The sequence below is a fragment of the Falco cherrug genome, chromosome 2, assembly GCF_023634085.1.
Source record: "Falco cherrug isolate bFalChe1 chromosome 2, bFalChe1.pri, whole genome shotgun sequence".
In the NCBI taxonomy this organism is placed as follows: domain Eukaryota; kingdom Metazoa; phylum Chordata; class Aves; order Falconiformes; family Falconidae; genus Falco; species Falco cherrug.
This window is the reverse complement of record NC_073698.1, coordinates 66,256,945-66,277,123: the sequence shown is the minus strand read 5'-3', so window position 1 is coordinate 66,277,123 and position 20,179 is coordinate 66,256,945. Positions and strand designations below refer to the sequence as shown.

Genomic DNA, 20,179 nt, shown 5'->3' with positions numbered 1-20,179 from the left:
AACGCAAGGAACCCCAGTCACAAAGGCACCAAAACACTGTCTCCCTGGGAAGGAGTGGCTGGGGTGCAGGCTGCTGGGGCACAGCAGCAGGGTGCTCAGTGCTGCCCTGCACCGCTTGCTCATATTTGCCTCTGAGTTTCTAGAAGTACAGTTTATTTTTACTGGAGACAGAGAGACTTGACGTCAGGTAGCACAAATTTTTCTAGGGTACAGCTAGATGTACAGGTGGACATCCTTGGGTTGTGACTTTGCATGTCACCTCCCAGGTGACACACCCCACAAAGAAAGGACAAAGATCGATTCCTCTTTCAGTCTTAACTTGGTGCCTCTGTTGGTTTTGGGATCACACCAGGATAGCTTGTTCCTCAAACCATGTTTGAGATCAGAGTTGCCCCAGATCACACAGATGCCAGAGGAGCTCTGATACTAATAGGAATGATGCAGCTGCAGCTTCTTTTTGCAAAGTGTTAGCAAAATGACACATGCACATGAAATGAGTGATCCCTGGCGTAATGAAGTCATGCGCCCGTTGTTTGTGTGTAAAGGCAAAGCATGCTGTTGTCTTGTGAATCCGAGTGACACACTTGGAGCCATCTGCGTTTTGAATGCAGGCCAGTGGAAACCAGATTTTCCTTCTGCTAGAGTAGCTGAAAGGTTGGTGGAGCAGGAGGCAGCTAGTGCCAAGGTAAAACTATGCACATTTCTTGTCATACATCTTCAAGTGATACATTCCAGAGTTGTTCTTCATTTAATCATCCAGAGATAAATAAGCTACTACTTATTACAAACTAATTATCCTTTTAAGCTGCACAGCTAAAAGATAATCTGTGCTACAGAATTCCTAGTGGCAAAACATCCAGGATTTTTTACATGTAATATCATGAAACTGCTGTGATGTTTTTGAAGTTTTAACACACACATGCATTTGCTTGAAAACTATTATGCAAGCAATAAACACTCTTGTTTGGGTCCAGTCCTTCAAGATGCAATACAGGTAGTACTGCACTTCATGTACTCAGTCCTTGCAAGTCTGACCTAGCTGATAACATTTTTGGACCATATGTTTATCTCTCAATGCAGTTAAAAAACATTCTGCAGTTTTACCATTGACTAGTCTCCTCACCGAAAACTGTTCACAGCTAGACCACTGAAGGGCTGTGAGCAGGAAAGAGGTTTGACAAAGACACTTTGAAGGGAAAAATCTCAACACAATGCCTTTTTCTTTTGCTTCTCTAATTGCTGCAGATGTTGTGTAGTCACACCTATGAAAAGTTAAATATTATGTCTCTGTAACATTTTTGATCTTCATTAATTATAGCTCAGAAAAGCTTACAAAAAGCAGCCTGCTTCTTTAATACAAATAAGATTAATTGCATGGTTGTTCAGAAAATGAACCACCAGTAGTTAAACAAAAAATGTTTGTCTTTAAGCAGCCCTTGGATGATTTTTTTTTAAAACTGTTACAGGAAGTGAAGAGGCTGCCAAATTACCATGCCCGTGAGCCCTGCTCTCATTATCAGCCTAAACGAACGCACACACCCCGCCACTTTCATCCTCTTCCAGGTCCAAGAAAAAGAAAAAGGAGGCATAAAAAAAAAACCACCCTTCCACACAAAGAGGTGTCTCTGAAGTCTGGAATGCACCCTGGCTGTTTGAAGACAAGATTTATACCTGACACCCTCCTTTAAGCTCATTGTCGAGACTCGCCTGTGTTCAAATCAACCGCAGACTGGCTGCTGCAGGTACTTCATCTTACAACGACCACATCATCTAAGATAAATGCACTAGGAATTGCTATCACTTTGAGGTGAAAGAAAAAAAAAAGAAAGAAAAAAATAAATCAACTCCCTGATGCAGGTAGTGGGCGGAGGGAAAACAGAGGGGCACGAAGGAGTGCGTGGGGGTGTGCTCAGGGAAGGAGCTGGTGATGGCAGGCAGTCTGCGGCATGGGGTGCAACTATGAAATGGGTTTGGCCGCCTGTGCGGGCACCTGTGTTTTGGCACAGCCTTCCTTTGCCTTCGGCAGCCCGGCTGCAGGACCAGGCGCCGGGCAGGATGCCTAAGCCACCACCACTGCCAGGAAGCAGTAGCATGCCGGCTGCTTGTGAAGGACCAAGAGGAAGTTTTTGACTTGATGGGAGATGATGAGAAGGACTATGGCATCAGCTCATGAGGTCCCCATGTTTTCTGAGAAAAGCCTGTTTTCCTCATTTTAGGCATACCCATCCTCTCCCTAAGCAAGCTGTGGTTAGACACTTTCATTCAGCCTCTTAAATTCCTCTGGAAGAAGACCCATGGTAATAACGACTTAATTTTACAATGAACCTGTCTGATGGGAGGCAAAGACATAGAACACTAAGATATATGAAGCAAACGATGGCAGGGAAAGAAGAAAGCACTCAGGACAGTGCCAGGATGTAGAGAAACACAACTGAATACCCCAAAGCTCAGGCTGCTGAAAATCTAGCATCAGCAGGTGTTATGCTAATTGCCAAAGGCTTTGAAGTGACAGGGGCAGAAAATGTCTGTCATAAAGAGAGAGCAAAACACCCAGCAATTTGCAAAGACATTTAATGTCCATATCATTGTATCACTCAAAAGTCCAATAGAAGTTGAGGCACGAGGATACCATTCGTGGTGCAGAACCAGTTAAAGAGCATTTTCCAGGGTGAAGAATTATCTCGGCATTTGGAATAACACTGCATTAATCCATGGCACTCAAAAACATACATGAGGAGACACTCAGAAATCACACTGATAGAGAAAAGAAGGCAGAAAAATTACAGTACTGGTGGTTAATATGAAACTTAAAGTCAGAAAAACTTGCCCTTCTTGAGCATTTCATAATGCCTATCTTTGAACCTGGAACCAGAAAGCAATATGGGATTAGCAAAAAAACTAAGCATCCTTAAGGGCTGTTCTAGCATCACAGATTGGCCCTGCCATTGAGGAGGACCCAACAGCATGTTCTGGATTTAACCCAACAGAAAGCTCTAGATTTGGGTTTCTGATTTGCCTTTTTCAAACTATTCAGAGCCAGGCCTTTACGGGGTTTCTCCCAAAATTTCTAGGCTCACAGGGATGTTTGGGATGTTGAGATCTGGGAAAAAGGAGCTGGTTTAATCCTTTTCAGTTATAGAGCACTTTCTATATTTAGGATTTTAAATTATGTTTTATTAAGAATGCAAATTATGAGCATTTCTAGGACTCTGTGTTCTTGCATGTCCCAGCTAGCACATAAACCTCATGCCATTACAAATCTGAATAAAGCAGGTTAAGTTTGCAGCAGATTTAAAATACGGCAAAAGGGAGGGTGGGAAGAGCACCTGTACAACATGTTCAACATCTGCCCACTAGGATGGAAGGAGAAACATCTATGTTTGAGCTGAACTGAACTGCCACAACCGCCTGTGAAGCTGCAGCATCAGTCTCAGCTTGGCCACAGGTATCCTGTTCTCTTTACACATTTGAAAGGTTTACCATTTATACATTTTCTTTTCTTTTCTATGAGGTGTTTTGTTGTTTGGGTTTGTTGGGTTTTTTTGTTTGTTTTGTTTTGTGTTCCCCCCCCCCCGCCCTTGGGGGATGATGTCTTCTATCTGGTGCCAGCTAGAGGTTCTCAAGAAATCAGTTTCTTCAGCCTGTGACCAACGTATTGAAAAATGGAGCATGGCTCCACAGCAGCAATCATGGGAATCTGTTGTGAACACTTAGCCTGGAGCCTCCATAATTTCCGACACCAAGCATCTGAGGAAATAGCATTCAGTATTTCATTCTGACATTGCAGCTCTTGACAGCATGCTACAGAATGCTGCTTGAACCCAAAGTCAAATGCAATAAACAGAGCACAGCTTTGCAAAAGAAAAAAGCAGTGATAGCAAGGCCAGTTCAGCTTGCCCTATCTCTCAGCGAGCCACAAGAGAGGGAAACAGAAATACGTGTCTCTAGGCAGTTGCTCCATTGCTGCCTGCCTGTTAAAAGTAACTTGCAGTTTTCCAGAAGCAGTTACAGGCACTACCAGAGCCTTCTGGCCTAATGAGAGCACCAGCAATGAATTAGGCAGCAAATGCCCTGGATTCCCCAGCAATTCCTTCTCTGGCCCCCAGAGAGATGCTACCTTTCTCCCTGTCCTCCAAATGTTTACAATTTTTGTCCCCATTCAGTGCTTTGCCTCCTATTACTTCAGCTTCTTCCTCAACACAGATGCTTTGTGGTGCCGATGACTCCTTCTCTAACTCTGCATGACCCCTCCCGCTGCCTTTCCTCACTTTGCTCCAGCTGGAGCAGCACAGTGGTGGAAAGCAGCAGGAACCCCTTTCCCCTGGCCACATCCCGTGCTCTGCCTGCAGCCACTGACCCTGTCCCTGCTGCTCTTCATGCACCTGGGAGCCGAAACAGGATTTGAGCATCCTTTCCTCTGACCCTCACATGTGCTGCAATCCTGTCCCTCTGCTCTGCCTGCTCCTTTCATGCAGCCGTTCTCCATGGCTGTTCAACTCCCTCATAAACTGGAGGAGGCAAAGACATGCTGGGCATGTGCTGCCTCTGCATCAGAATCATCCCACTTGGAGCAAAACCCCAGGCAACTCACCCTCACCTGTTTGGGGCCCATTGCCACCAGGGCAATGTGGCATCATGCATCATCAGCCTCTGCCTGCAACAGGGTGGGTAATGTCAAGATCACCTTGCAAAGTGAGATGTAACAACACAGTCACATTTGCGACTTGTGAGGGCTGTGAAAAGAGCCCTTTCCTGCCCCCTGGCACACTGCTCCTCTGCAAGAGCTAAGGACAGCCTACCTGGTCCAGGTGGTCCCTTGCAGTCCCCCAGGCCCCTGTCTGGGGTAGCTCTCAGAAAACAGCTCAGCCTGCCTACATGCATTGCCCTGGGTAAGTACCAGAAAAATCACACACTTGTAGCTGTAGCAATGTGTCTATAGTAAAAAGGCTGTAACAGAAAATTCCTCGTTTCTGTGACTGTTTGCTTGAAGTAAGTAAGGGGTTATAGAAACAGCATTTCTGGAAGGTACAACTACCAAGTGCACAACAGCAACTAAGGAACCACATTTCTTTTACAGCTTGTCTGAAATGTCACACTGTGCAGAGACCCGGAGGCATGTTTTAGTGATGTGCTTTAAATGGTGAACAGCGAAAGCTAATTCTTCTCCAAAAAAGGGTGCAAGCAGGAAACTTGTTTAAAGGACAAAGCTTTCAATGCATAGCAAATGCTTGTGTTCACATGTGAGCTCAGGTTGCTTTCAGAGTCGGTTGTTGGCTTTTTTGGCTCTGCCTTCTAAGACATCTCCAAACTCATGTACGCACCTAAGTGCCAAATGTGTATACTGCATCTCAACTTCGACAGCAAGTGACAGTTAATTAAAGCCATGCATTACAGAGAGCTCATCCTTTCATGATAAACGATGGTATTGACAGATGAGTTATTTTTATGTTACACTTAATTACATCAAAGCTCGACCAACCAGTGTGCAATGGAAAGGGTAGCATTTTTGTTTGCTACTAATAAGCTGTGTTTGTTACTTTTCTTCTGCACTATTCTTACTGTTTGAAAAGTCACCCAAACCCACATACATTTTATGTCAATTAAAACTGTTTCATTTTTGTTGTCATGTCATGACATACTGGGTATGCAAATCTGTTAAAAAAAAAGCCACGAGGCCGCCCTGTCTTCTCTTGGCACTTCATGGTGATGTAAGTTTAAAGCCTTAAGGAAACAATGACTCAGTCTGCCTGTTTGCACGAAGCCAGTTCTGCAAATTCTCCTTGCTCAGACTGTTACACATATAAAGCTCCTCACCTGAATCCCTGAAGTCCTGTTTATCTCTCACAAATATATTCTTCTTGTAGGCAGAAGCCAAAGCTGTATACAGAGCTACAAAATAGCTCTTCCTGTGCTTAATAAAACAAACTTCTCCAAAAGGGAATAACTTTAGTCCTCAAAACATAAAGGCCAGATCATGCTGCACCCACTCGCAGAGCAGCATCAGCCGCTCAAATCACAGGGAAAAGTGTATTAGTGTAGTTAGCAGTCTCCTAAATAAAACCAAATAGTCTGCAATAGAAGTGATTTTTTGAAGTTTACCTTCAGTGTTCACAAAATATTATGGTTCCTGTAGACCATTTTTACTTCAAAGCCACTCAAAAGCTTGGAAATGAACACCTGAAATGACTACATCCGTACCACCTATTACACCTTCACTGAAGTTTGCCCCTGCAACATCTTTCTCCTAAATCTCTGCCGTGCTCTCCAGTTGCACTCTGAATGGCTGTTTCTTCAACACATCAAAAAGCATTGCTCCTCTTCTTAGCAAGCACTAAAGGCTTGCATACAGGGTATGGTTAGCACATTTCAGAGGGGTATATGGTTTCCACAGATCAATTTATTAGTAGGGTAGTATGACATACATTGAGTAAAACTGGACAACACAAAATACTCCCTCTGTTTAATATGGAACAGGGAGCTGAACTTCCAACCCCTGTCTTTCAAGAAAGTACCAAAACCACAGGGGTTACTGGATATTTGCAGGAGGGGTGATTTTTTATTTTTTTTTAACTTACCCTAATGTTAAGTATATTTGTGGTTTTTAAGGTTTCATGGTGCAGGTGGCCAGGGCAGGGCACCTGGTGCACTTCAGTGTGGGAGGAGTATCCCTGTTCATGTAAGCCACGGACAAATGCCCATGGCAACAAGGTCTTTGCAAATATCCCAGTGGGGAGAGCTTCAGCTGGAGCTGGCAATCAGCCACAAGACACTGATCCATCAGAAATCAACCTTCACCCATGCTGGTGCTCCTGGAGCTACTTGCCTTTTAGCCATCCCTGATTTAATCTAGCCTGGGCTAGTCTTTAGCACATTTTTCCAAAGAAAGCTCCCTGCTAAAGCAGGGATCAGGCCAGATTCACAACAGGAGCGGTACCATGATGGACTCGGTGCTCTGGGGAAGCTGCAGGAGCTGGTAGCAACCTTGCTACAGCCAGAGCCTGCTGGGAGTGGGATGCCTCAAAACACAGATCCTCACAAGCCAGCAGATATGCCTCAACCATGGCCCTGGCAAGGCTTAGGAACTTGGCAAGGCTTTGCCATCCAGTCCTCCAGGCTTCCCCCAAAATCCAGCCTATGGAGCCCCTCCTACCACTGCTCCGTATCTTTGCACTTAATAACTCCATCATTCACGGAATGACACAAAGCCAAATGTCTCTGCTTGCCTGCAGAAAGCATCCTCCTTTGTTCGAACATCATTCTAGAAATCTCCCTGCTGCCAGTGGCTAGGGGCAGGCTGGGAGGGCTCCACAGAGCTGGGACAGCCCCGAGCCCCCAGCTGGGCAGCACAGCTTACAGGGGCTCCCTCGCAGGGCTGTCCAGTCCCCTCCTGTTGATGCTTTTCTGCTTTGCATGAGACAGTTTTTTTGTCTTTTTCACTCAGACACATGACTCCCAAACATAGTGACTGGGGCACCACCTGAGACAGGGTTTGGAAACTAGGCTCCAGTTCTTACTCTGACAAAAATTTAAAGATCTTAGTATTCCCCAAAGCCTGCATCTCCATACACCCTGGCAAGTACCCTAGTCACCACACGGCAGCATTATTTTTCTTTTGCTCTCCAAACAGTCACTTATGCCTAGGAAAAGGTAATAGTTAAAAAAAGGAGGAATGTACAGGTGTCTCTTCCAGAACGCACAAGAGCCGAGGCCAGGGGCATTGCTGTGAGAGAAACAGCTAAAGTGTCCCCAGGCTGAGGAGCAGATCAAGTTCAGATCTCCCAGCTGAGTTCCCTAAGCATGGGCTAAACCTAACAGTGTGACCATTCCCATCAGCAGGGCTTATGCGTGGCATGCAGGTTGTTTCATCCAGCACGGTCCAGGCCAGGTAAAGCATGTCCAGAAGCACGTGTTTGGGCATGCAAGGAACTCAGTGGATGCAGATGTGGGTGTTAAGGTATGTAGGTACCTCTGGGGTGAAGGGGCAGGCGAGCAAGGCTTCTTAGGATCTAAATTTCAGATTTAGCATGTGAACTGACAGGTCTGCTGGCATCCAATTCCTCCTCCATGGGATTAAGTCCATGAAGATGATCTAACAGAAAGTATCTGCTTCCCACCTCAGAGCACCTCTTAATCAAAGATTCAGAAGATGCCTGCTATACCATGCACTTTTCACAGACCCATTGCTAACCGCTCTTCTGTGATTAAGGCAAGGTGTTTCACCTGTATATATGAAAAGGAGTGAAAACTCAAGATGAAAAATATTGCAAAGTTAAACAGAACTGTTTATGAATTTTCATCTTTTCTGCAAAAATGGACATGTCTATAAAGCTAAGCAAAGGTCTGTGTGCAATGCTTGTTAAATTAATCCAGCTAGCATCAGTAATGATAGGGAAAATACCACAGATAGCAGCTTTGCTTCTGTACGTATTTCCTGGGAACCTAAGCTGTTAGCACTCCCTTTGCACTTGGCTTTGCAAGAGGAAAAGTGGATGCCTTTCTCTTGCATTCATTTTGATTAAACTAGTACAGTTTTGGCAGCTCATGCAGCAATTGTACCTTTTCTTTTTGTCCAGTTCTGTCATAGGCACAGGCAACAGCAAATAAAAGCACATCATCAGCTTGTTAAAAGAAATGGCAAAACCACACACAACATCAGGACTGAGGGAGCACCTCAAGTCTTTCCACCAAACTTGTTTTAAAAAGGATAAACGTAAAGTCGTGAACGAAAAAAACAAATCTAGACACCATGCTTCCCTCTCATTTTCTTTGCTTCTGTGTTTTAAAATTCCAGAAGAAAACCCCTTGCATGCATACAAAAAATTACTTACTTTAGGTGGTAAACACATAATATCATTCCACCGCTTTTTTCTTATTTCTGTCATGTATTATTAAGAAATATCTTTGCCACATTTCTTATGTGCATCTCTGAAATTCTTCAGGGATACTTGTATGATTAGGAAGAACGTACTGAATTAATAAGCCGGAGTACTTTGGAAAGGCATTAAAATAATTGAAGTGAGAGGCAAAACCAAGGCTGCACTGTGGGTGAGTAGCGTGTGGAGCTGAGCTTGACTACAACGTTTTGCTGAAAGCAAGCATTCCTTCCTGCAGCAGCCAGCGGCTCTACCAGCTGTAAGCCCATCACTTCACAGTCGCAGACTTGTACAGTGATGCCGTACAAAGCCCTTTGAGCCGCTATAAACCGCAACAAGTTCAAAACCTGACTCATGTCTAGAACCTTGACTCCCTCACTGTTACCGGCTTAGTCATTGCCAGCAGCCCTGCATGCAACTGCTAATCCTGTGGTATCCTCAGCACCCTTCCCTCCTGTGGGAAAGCCCTGGTTAGTCAGCCTCGCAGAAAGGTAGGGTATTGTGATATTTCTCTTACCATTGTGCTGCTTTGTTCTTCTTGCATTCCCATCTTAATGACAGCGCGAGCTGTTGGCCTTCCACACTTTCTTTGTGCCTATGTAAATTCAGTGTTTGATGCTGAAGAGGCGGAGACGATTCTAAGTCAAGGGGCAGGTGTGAGTGAAAGGAGCAACCCAACAGCCAAACTATTTGAAAAAGAAACCTTTAATGTCTCATCAGCTCAGCACTGGAAAAAAAAGCCTTCAAAACTTGCCTTGAAAACTGGAAAAACAGGGTGTCTAGCCATAATTTAAGACATTAATAACGAGAAGATTTTGCAGTTCCCTGACATATTTTGACTTTTGCACAGTGAAATGCTGTCTTAAAACCAGGTCTAATTATTAATATGTGAAACACTGTCAGTGACAAAGAAATTACAAGATGGGCTGATTTGTTTCTCATTCACTAGTCAAAATTCCAACATATTTTGAGAAAAGAGCCCAGGCTAAATCTTAGAGCACACCTGAAAAAATGGTTCTTTCCCTTTGTTGAACAGACATACTAACGAGTATTTTGGCATGACCAGAAATTTGAGCATACTTATAGTACTGTAATAACTTTGCAGGATCAGCTACGGTCTTCAGAGGTATACAGTGGCTATCATGAGCTCCCCTAAAACTGCAGCCTCAGGGTGTGACACCCCAACTAACAAACTAAGCTTCAGCAAAACTGTTTTTCACCTGCGACTCCTGAGTATGCAGTCTTTCAGTCTGGATGTCTCCTTTCCAGCACATAAAACACAACAAAGCCAGAACAAATACACTTTGCTATAAGGGAACAGAAGGCAATATGAGCCACCTGAATTTCTACTTTTTAAAATTTATTTTATTTCCCTGATCCAGAAAAGACTTTCAAGCAAGGAGTTCAAGCTTAAGAACATGCACAGCTTACTCGTCTTCTGTGGAACAACTTGTCTATTTGAAGTTGTGTGTGTGCCTATAAGCTCTGCCATTTAAGTCACAATATACAGAAAACAGTCATATACAACCTCATCCACACAAGCATCTTTACAGTCATCACAGAAATCTCAACAAGAAACCAAAAGTCAAATTTCCTATTGGACTTCTTCCTTTTGCTGAAATAATCAACTTTCTACATGGTTGCCTCATCTAGAAAATTTTTACGATGTTAGTAGATAGATGGGCAAATGCAAGCATCCTGCTCCTTGCACCTTCAAAGCTATCACATAAAGATAACAGTGTTTTCTTTTAATCTTTTTTTCATTACTGAATATTATGCTTACAACAATCCTGCTTTGCTACAGATGGTTTCCTGTTGTTTCTGCCAAATGTGAAATAGCTATAAAACTTGAAAAGGTTTTGATGCTGTCACTGCATGAAAAATAGCATCTATGAGGGAAAACTAAATATGAGCCTTAGCCTTTAATTGCTTTAATCTTACTTAGTAAGTGAACTTTTTTACCCCCACCCCCAACTCAAAGCTTCCGATAACATGACCTGAAGGGAAAAATATAACTATGTATTTTAGTCAGGCATAAAGCCTTCATTAACAAAAACAAAAAAGAGGAAGGGGAAGCAGGTAATTCTCATGTCCAGACCAACCAAACAGCCACCAACTCCATTTAACAAGAGCAGTGCCTTTGGCTCAGCTTCATAAAATATGTAAAGTCACTTCTGTTAGCAGACAGTGAAGTTCCTGTTTTCAGTGCTATAATAAGGAAATCTGTCACCTTAGCAGACAAATTACTAGAAAATGGCTTGCATACTCCCAAGGGGACAGAGTCTTTGCTCCTCGCGTGGGCAAACCTCAGTGAACTCAGTGACAATTTTACTTGAAAACAAAAGGAGTGTTAAGTACTTCAAAGAAAATTTGAATTTTATACATTTCTTACACGATGAGGAAAACTGCTGATGCTCTGATGCTCTCTATAGGTATCGATTCAGCATTGTGTGGGAGAAGAACTAGAAAAAACGTATTTTACCAGCAAAGTCACGGGACTGGCACATGACTTACGAGTGGCGCATCAACGAATAAGTGAGCTACACAGCTTTCTCAAATTTCTGCCAGCATTTGACTGGCACCACATCAACATACTCATTTTCTAGAAAAAACAGTGCACATTTAACCACATCCTTCTACCAACAAGGTAAGGCTGTGCTCACTGCCATGGATCTGCCTGTACAAGCACTGGGGGTAGAGGCAAAGAGAGTAAATATTAGAAATCGCTCTGTCATTCTGAATGCGTTTGTCTGCCTGTTGCCTTACACTGAAGGCCCTGTATCTCAGGGCCCTGCAGCACAAGGAGCAAGTGCTCTGTATTATACTGCAGATTTGGCAAGCATCCATTTTTGCAGGAAGAAAGCATGCAATTGTAGTCTCACCCAACCAAGACATCAGACCTCAACTTTTCAGCTGCTCAGACCTCTTTTGTTCATTCCTGGGGCTGGATCCAATACCTGTTCGCTACAAGAAGAAATTCACTCCCAGTGGAAAGAGAAGCGGGTGGGATTTTAGTTTCTTTTAACCTGTGCTGTCTTTCCCAGCTCTGCAGGCTGGAATTTAAAAGCTAAGGCAGAGGTGACACTGTGGGCAGGAGTGAGTGGAAAATGTGTGTAGTCATCATACTGCTACCAGATGTCTCATCTACATGTGGGTGCGCCTCACCCATGAGCTGTACCCCCGAGGGCACCGTCCACTGCCTCCTCAAAGTGCTCCTGGTGTTTCCCCATGCAGAGATGCTCACAGCAGAGATATCTGCTTGTTTGTTTAGTCTGACTTCCACCCAGGCTAAATTAAAACCAACCTTATACAAGCCCTGGGAGACCTGCACCACACAGCTACAGCCAAACCCCTGTAGTTCAGCCTGGTTGAGGCTCCTGGTTCATCAGCAAGATCTCCAGGCTGAGGGGAGCAGGCGCTGCTTGGGACCCTTGTGGCTGATGTGCAGGACCTGCTGCCTTCTCTGAGTGACCTGCACAGTGTCTGATTTTGAGGTCATAAAATCCAGTGGCTTCTTGCTTGGGCCAAGAAAGCATTCACAGACAGCACCTTTTGTTTCTTTTTTGTAGTGTAGTCTATGCACATCTAGACCTTGGATGAAAATCAGAAATGGGCATGCAGGTCCCATCCAAATAGCTGATGACATTAGTGGAGAGTCTCCTGGTGTCTGCACTGGGAAGAGGATCGAACCCCTGTATGTTCATTTATTTATTTATTTATTATCAATTTCGTCATTTGATCATCAGCTGCATTATTTGCACATTTGACGTCCAGTTAAATACCACGAACTGCTAGTGTTGGATCTTTTCTCACAACCGGTTAGAAACCATGATAGAAAACATAACCCTGCCACATCAGAGACGTTCCTTCTATACCATACTGTATTTGCATCTAGGTTTCCTTGTTGCTAGCCAATGCCATCTGTTATCTGTTTTGGTCTGCTTATGAGAACTAGTAATTTTTGAAGACTGAGAGCAAGGAAAGAACAATGGCTCTTTCCTTTGTATTTTACATCCCAAACAAACCAACTGGATCTACACATGCACACAAAAATACAACTCTCCAACTGGCAATATGTTAGCACATGCTTTTTCTGTGCAGAAAATTTAAAGAGACAAAGCTCATCACAGGAAAGCAGTTGAATGTAATGAAATAAATCTGCACCCCACAACGCTTGGATACTCACTTCTGCTTTCGTCTCTCTTGGAGGGTGCTGACACTCAGACTTGGTGATGGATTAAATAGTGACAGCTGAGATAGTTACTGCTCTCAGCTGTGCGCTCTGCCCCTCTCTTGGAAATTACTGCCCTCCTGCAGCCAGCACAACTGAACGCCTCATGAATCCAGTTTCAGACTGCCAGACTTCACACCAGCCTCGGCTCACGTGGATCTGCTAGCCCGTAAACTCCTGCAGCTTGGAGGCAAGTCTGTGAGCCATTGAGCCATGCCTGCTGTGCAGGTGGAAAAGACTCAGAAAGACAGGAGGGGTCAGCTGAAGGTGGTGCTGCTTTGCTTGCCCCCCTGTCACAGAGGCCACTGGACCAGTGGCAGCCCATGGATCATCCTCTCCTATTTTTGAAATGCAAACGTTTCTTCACTTGAGGCACCCCTTGCCACCAGCTACCCACCTAGAGAAGAAATGGCAAAATCTCAAGGGACAAAAGGAGAACACATTATCAGCCTTTTCTTGGGTTTTTGTGGTTGGTGGGGTTTTCCCCTTTTTTTTTCTTTCTTTTTTTTCTTTTTTTGGTTGACTGGGTTATCACTCTCTACAACTACCTGAAATGAGATTGTAGTGATGGGTCAGTCCCAAGGAACAATCGATAGGACAAGAAGAAACCTTGCACCAGGGGAGGTTTAGATTGGATATTAGGAAAAAATTCTTCACTGAAAGGGCTGTCAAGCATTGGAACAGGCTGCCCAGGGAGGTGGTGGAGTCACTATCCCTGGACGCATTTAAAAGCCATGTAGATGTGGCACTTAGGGACATGGTTTAGTGGTGGACTTGGCAATGCTAGGTTAATGGTTGGACGTGAGGTCTTTTCCAACCTAAGCAATTTTATGATCCTATGATTTTCTTTTGCAACTGCCCTGCAGGGACTGTATTAAACTGTGCTCAGCACTGACTAAATTCTGTTGCTTTGAAATCTATTGCAATTTTTTGTTTTTGTTGAATCCAATAGGAAGAGAAACTTTACTTTAGGATGGTAATTTCAAACTCCTTTTTGTTATAAGTCCAATTTATAAGGCAAATTGAAGTCTCATGTTTGAGGATGCTGTCTGTTTCATAGTGCCTAACTACAACAGGTTATAAACCAGCACCAGGTAGTTTAACAGATTGTGCCATTTTTAGCCTTTAGTCTCATCTGTTCCTCGTATTTTTGCAATCCCAGTTTTCATCTTCCAAGACGTGTGATCTGGGTGCACAGGACCTTTTGGTCTTCTTCTTTTCAGCAACAGAAGCCAACTTCTACAAAGTCTTAATTTATCAACTATTAGTATACAGATCTTTCCCCCTCCCTGGTCCTCCTCCCAAGCAGCAGAGTGCGTACACAGTTGTGAGAGAAAAATGGAGCATGTCACAAGAATGCATTGGATGATTGTAATATATCTAATCCTGAACTATTTAGATGATTCTTGCTCAAAATGAAGAGAAAAAACCTGACACTCAATCTGCAAATAATTGTATGCTGCTTAACTGGCACTTCAGTAGTTTTTCTTTGTGACACATGCGAAGGAAAAGATGGATGCACTGTCAGAATTAAAAGGCCATATGTTTCTGCTTTGGTCCCCAGCCTGTTACATTGCTGAACAGAGGATAAAGGGTGGTCTAACAGAGCTTCATATACAACACAACCTCCAGGGGAGATGGGGGGAAAAAGTGAATCTTTCCAGGGTTCCTTTTTACCAAAGAGCTGGCTTGGACTTCAATTCAGCCAAGTTTGCAGCACCATGTCCTGGCTATAAAGCTTAATGAACCAGAGGCTCATTAACATGATCTGCAGGAGATGTACATCCATCAGCATTTGTACAGCAGAGACAAAGACAGTGAGAAACTGGAGCTCATGTATCTTTCTATGCCAGGATCCAGTAGGGAAGCAAACATCTCATTCAAGATTGGTTGAGAAGGTTTGGATGCCGGACGTTTGCAACCAGGTTGATCTTGGCCTTTAAGATCAAAAGGGTCTCAGGTCTATCAACATTTCAGAATGTCACAAGTGTAGTCAAGCTAAATATTATAAATTTTTTTTTTCCCTCCCCAATTCCCTAGTGGCCATTGACTATATCTAAGTAACATTCCCAAAGCACAGTTCATCCAGCACATGTTTATTATCAGAGCAGGCCCCTGGATAATCGGTTCATCAAGACCCTCCTAGCCTTGTGTGCACAGCAAGTCAGGCGAGGGTCAGCTGAGATGCCACCAACTGCTGGAGAGGTTTCTTGTGGGGCAGGGAATGGGGCAACATTGACTTCCTGAAAAAGCCCTTCTGCTATAAAACTGAAGCAGCTCTGGCAGTCCCTTCTGCCACATAAAAACTTCGCAACCCTCCCCTCCCAAAAAGGAAACAAGCAGAATTTAAGGCACTGAATCCAAAAAAAGATCAGCTCTGCAGAACTGAGTCTGAAAAAGAATAAATGCCAGAAACTCTATGAAACCCACCAGGGACTTTGCTATTGATTTTGCGCTGCAGATTGTCAGACGTTATGGTAATGTGGTAATGTAAAACCTGTTGCTAGATTCATGGCGGGTGATTCAGCTCAAGCATTGTGGATTAACTTCACATGCCACTTGTGACAGTTCAAACCCAGCAGTTGCTAGCAACAGATCAGGAGGATGTGGCCCTGATCTGTCTCCGCAGAGATTTGAAACTCCATTGACAAAGTTTTAGCTTCTTCAAAAGACAATAGCAGATAATGCTTTAAAATCATCTTTGTTTATCTTTTATTCTTTTGTTTCTAATGGACTCCTCCTGAATTTGAAAATAGCTTCCTCTGTACTTTTGTTCTGATTTCCCTGGTTGGAAGAAACTGAAAGATCGGAGCTATGTCAAGTCAGAATAAATGTGTGCAAAACTAATATGCTTCAAGAAGCTGTGTTTGATCACTAAATATTGCCCCAGAGCCAGCAAGAGCTGAGCCCACCACCCTTGTGGGAGCTCTGCCATTGACTGCATGGGCCCAGGATCTCAGTTCATTTCTTATAGAATTGGATGAGTGATAAATCAAACAAGAAACCAACAAGTTACTTGACCTCCAAATAATATTTGGATGTCCTAATCTTCTGCTATATGAAGCCAGGTTCTTAGTTTTCTGGGAAAAGTATGGCCAAGCACTTTGACCACACGGTGACCACCGGCACAGGTCAATAATACTTGCCGAGGCAGACAGTCATAAATGTCAAAATTCCATCCTTGTTCAGTAATATCTAATCCTTTACAGGGACTTACCTCGCTGGAATATGCATGGCAAGAATATACATAGAATATATATGTTTTTGCAAACGACTCCCTGCCCTAACGTTGCACTGTCCAGAACATTTCTACATATTAGGAAGGAAGGGTTTTCTCCAACAATAGCTGCTGCTCCAGGAGCTGTTGGGTAAAAAGGGGCACCTGTTATGTTCTGGATGCATCATAAAAAATATAGTGGGTCTTGAGGGTCAGGAGGGCACCAGAAGGCAGCAAAGGCCTGGTCTGGAGAATAATTGGAGGAAGAAACAGGATACCTTTAACGGGAGTGAATGGAAAGGCTGATCTATCCCCAGCTCCTCACCAATGACTCATGTAGGGTGTGGCCATGCTGGAACCTCTGGGTTATTCTGCTATAGGCAGTAGCTCACGTTGCAATTTATCTACCCTTTAGCTGAGAAGAGAAGCAGGGTAGATATGATCTGAAACCCAGTTCCATCCTAACATGGTTAAAGGAAACAACTCTGTTAAGGATATTAGGGGGGAATTCCTCCACTGATGACAACATGAGAAAAACATTATCTAAATATTAATCTTATCTTCAAAAGATTATGCTGCTGTTTTTTGAAAACTGAGACTTGGAACATTTATCTAGCATGGCTATATGGGTTCAATTAGAAACTGTAGACTCTGTCAAAATACTCCAGTCCTCCAAGAAATGTCACCCTTGCATGTAAAGTTACAATGTTTTACATGTAGCCATTTTCAGAGGAATTCTAAACACTTCTATGGTACAATTACATTCAGTTCAACATTTTCAGTGAGATGATTTCCATGGCATACAATTCAGTATGATCCCTTGAAAATGACCATCTCACGATCTGATGTGAAAAATGAAAGCATCACATGTTTTCCATCTAGCTGCAATAGAAAAAAAAATGCTTATTTATGAACAGCAGTTTTCTGTACAAGCTATCTATCTACCAAAAAAAAAAAAAAAAAAAAAAAAAAAAAAGCCTGCTGGCTTTTTCTGGGCACATTCTCATCTGAGCTCTTTGTTGTGGTCAGACTATGCTATTGCAAACAGCAATACAACTATGCTGTACCCTACCAACCAAATGCGCTGCGCCAAGCTTTGGTAACAGTTTGACCCTTGTCAGACATCTCCAGTGAAATGGGGCTCACAGGAGCTTACCCCAAGGTGAAATTGTTTCCACTGAGAGGTGTGGAGCCAAAAGGGCTGCTAATGAATAGAATATATTCCTTCATTTGATTTCTTTTGTTTATTACTTTCAAAATTAATTTCTTATCAGTGTTGCTCTTCAATAGAGGATGCCTGAATTTTCTTTACTTTTCACTTTCTGTTTCTGACAGAGAAGAACAAAGAACTGAATAATTCTGATCATAGTCACAGGGTTTGACTCCACTTTGCACAATCACATTACTTTCCCTTTAAAATTTGCATTCTCACATGATTTTTCTTATAAAGCTGCCAGAGTTTTCCACCATTTGTCCAAAACATTTCAAGACCGATCATTTGAAACTACCTCTCCTGGCTCTGCTGTAGAGGAGTGGCAGCAGTAGCCATAGGCCTTGTCTATTCCAATGAGCAGCGGCTGTAGGTGTGAAAGCTTTCCTGGTAGCTTGAGGCGTATGAAGAGGTTTTGGGTGGTACCCCAAGGGGGCAGTGATCACTAAGCTCCTTGGCACCGTTGCACCGGCTGAGGAGCTCACCAGTCATCCCATGGGGGACAGATCTGAAGTGCTACCCAGTGCCCCGTCACGTAATATCTAAAGCTCCACTGGCTGCAAAACTGAAAACACTTTTTCTCTTAAACATACAAGTGCTGAGCCGCACTTTTTCTAATCCACATTATCAGTGCCGTAGCCATGGCAGCAGCAGCTAAAAAAGCCCAGCTCAGTACCAGTGACAGCCTTTCACAGTCGTGCAAGGCTCAAGCAGGCCACTTTACTGCTGCAGTAAGTTTTGCAGCCCTGGCTGAGCTCTCTGCACCCCCAGAGGTAGCTGAGCTGGGCTTCTCAGAGCTGCTCCGGCAGCCCATATGGCTACAGCATACCGTGTTTGGAACAGGCATGCGATGCCACCGCTTGCCCAGACGATCCTTGGCATGGGCGGACAGCCTGCTTTCTTCTCTGGCCCTCAGTCCCACAGCACCCTTTTACAGCAAGATTGAGGAAGCAGGGAAAATAAAAATTGGCATGCTACAAACATGTATTCACATGTATATGCAGTCAGCCACAACACTACCGATGCTGCGATATCTTACAGCGTTGCTTGTGATTTCAAAAGTATAGCAACAGTCTAAAATGTACAGGCAAATTAGTTTGCCATGTTAACACAAAAGCCGAAACAGCAGTTCCACTACCGCCTGGAGAAATACGTACTTCCACTCAAATAAAACAAACCCGCTGGATCCTCTGGAGTTTGCGAACTGGTCAGAACATCGGTACTTTTAGTAACAAAAAAAGTCTAAACCACATTCGATGTGAGGAAATTTTAGCTTTTAATCAAAGATGCTACCAGGAACTGTAGCTGCTTTCTAGCATTCACAGAAAAACACAGTTCTTTAGCCCAGTGCCAGGAGCAGAGAAACTCACTGAACGGTAGATCTCGTTCAAATGAAACCTATCAGGGACACGATTTCCAGTCACAGCCCTCAGTGACATCCCCGTGACAGAGCGGCTCCGTACCAGAGCCACGCTGGCTTTGGGGCCAGGCGGCAGAGGTGCCGGACGCAAGCCTACCTTGTGCAGATGGGCTCACCACCGCCGAAGCCTGAGGAAGAGGTCCTCCGGCGGGTGCAGGGCTGGGGGTACCCCCTTGGTCGGGCTCTCGCAGGTGCCGAAGCTGGGGCACACGTCTCCTCTTCTCGCAGAGCTCGTCATGAATGTCCCCAGCGGGGTCGCGGGGAGCCCAAGCGCACCAAAGCCCCCGCCGCCGGCCCCGCTGCCCTCGCCGGGGCGCCCCAACGGCTCCGTCCCGCTCGCGCCCTGCTGGGCAAGTTTCGCAAAGCCGCGGCCGGCGGAGCGGGCTCCGCTCGCTGCGGAAACTCGCCTACCCCACCTAGAGGTGCACCGCAGGATGAGGAGGAGCTCCGCATCCCTGTCCCGCTCCTGCCGCGTTCGGGTTTTGCTGGCGAACAGGAGGGAAAGAAGGTTTTATCAGGTTTGGCTCCCAGGAGGGGAGCCAGACCCTGGGGCGCAGGGCAGGGAAAGGCTTCTGGAGGCTCCCGGGAGCAGAAGGGGCGAGGGGGAAGCCTGGTGATGGAACTGGTTCGGTTCAGCGGGTGTTGGTATGGAAAATGAAGCTATTCTGCCCAGATACCTTGATTTTGAGGGAATTTGGGGTGACTTCTCTGAAGCCCATCTCATTTTCCTACCCTTCAGCAGCAGATCTGGGGACCGCCCGCACTTCTCACAGGACTGCATTGGGGCGGGACAGCACGGGAGACCCCAAGAGTCACCGGGTCCCTGGGACCTGTGGGCAGCCCAGGGAACACACCGCTCCCTGTTGCTTTTAACAAATTCTAAAGGAATAACTTTAATATTTTTCAAATTGAAAATGTCATAACCACCTTTCTGAACTGCTGATTCTTTTCTTTCGAAGCAGAACAGCAATACTTACACTGTTGAGCTTTCTAACGGTTGGAAATTCTGGCTGTCAACTACTGCTTGAGGGAACTGCCAGCACTTCTGCAAAGACAGTGTTCCTTAAAATTGAAAAATGCAAAATAACCTACTCAGATAGCATTATTTAACACTGAAGTGAAAATAAATGAAATGTGGAAAAAAAACCCCAACCAAACAAAAACAACATACCTGGAAATGGCTTGAGTGCAACTAGAGCATTTAACTCAGAGATCATAAAGTAGAAAC

At 44.4% G+C, this 20,179-nt stretch overlaps 1 protein-coding gene across 2 annotated transcripts in view; it reads right to left on the bottom strand.

Moving 5' to 3' along the window:
* EDAR (ectodysplasin A receptor) overlaps positions 1–19,357 on the bottom strand; it is a 73,321-nt gene extending 53,964 nt beyond the window's left edge. For both annotated transcript variants that reach the window (XM_005438822.3, XM_005438823.3), the window contains exon 1: positions 19,049–19,357. The gene's annotated coding sequence lies outside the window, so the exon portion shown is untranslated. The remainder of the gene's footprint in view (positions 1–19,048) is intronic.
* Between the last annotated feature and the right edge of the window lie 822 nt (positions 19,358–20,179).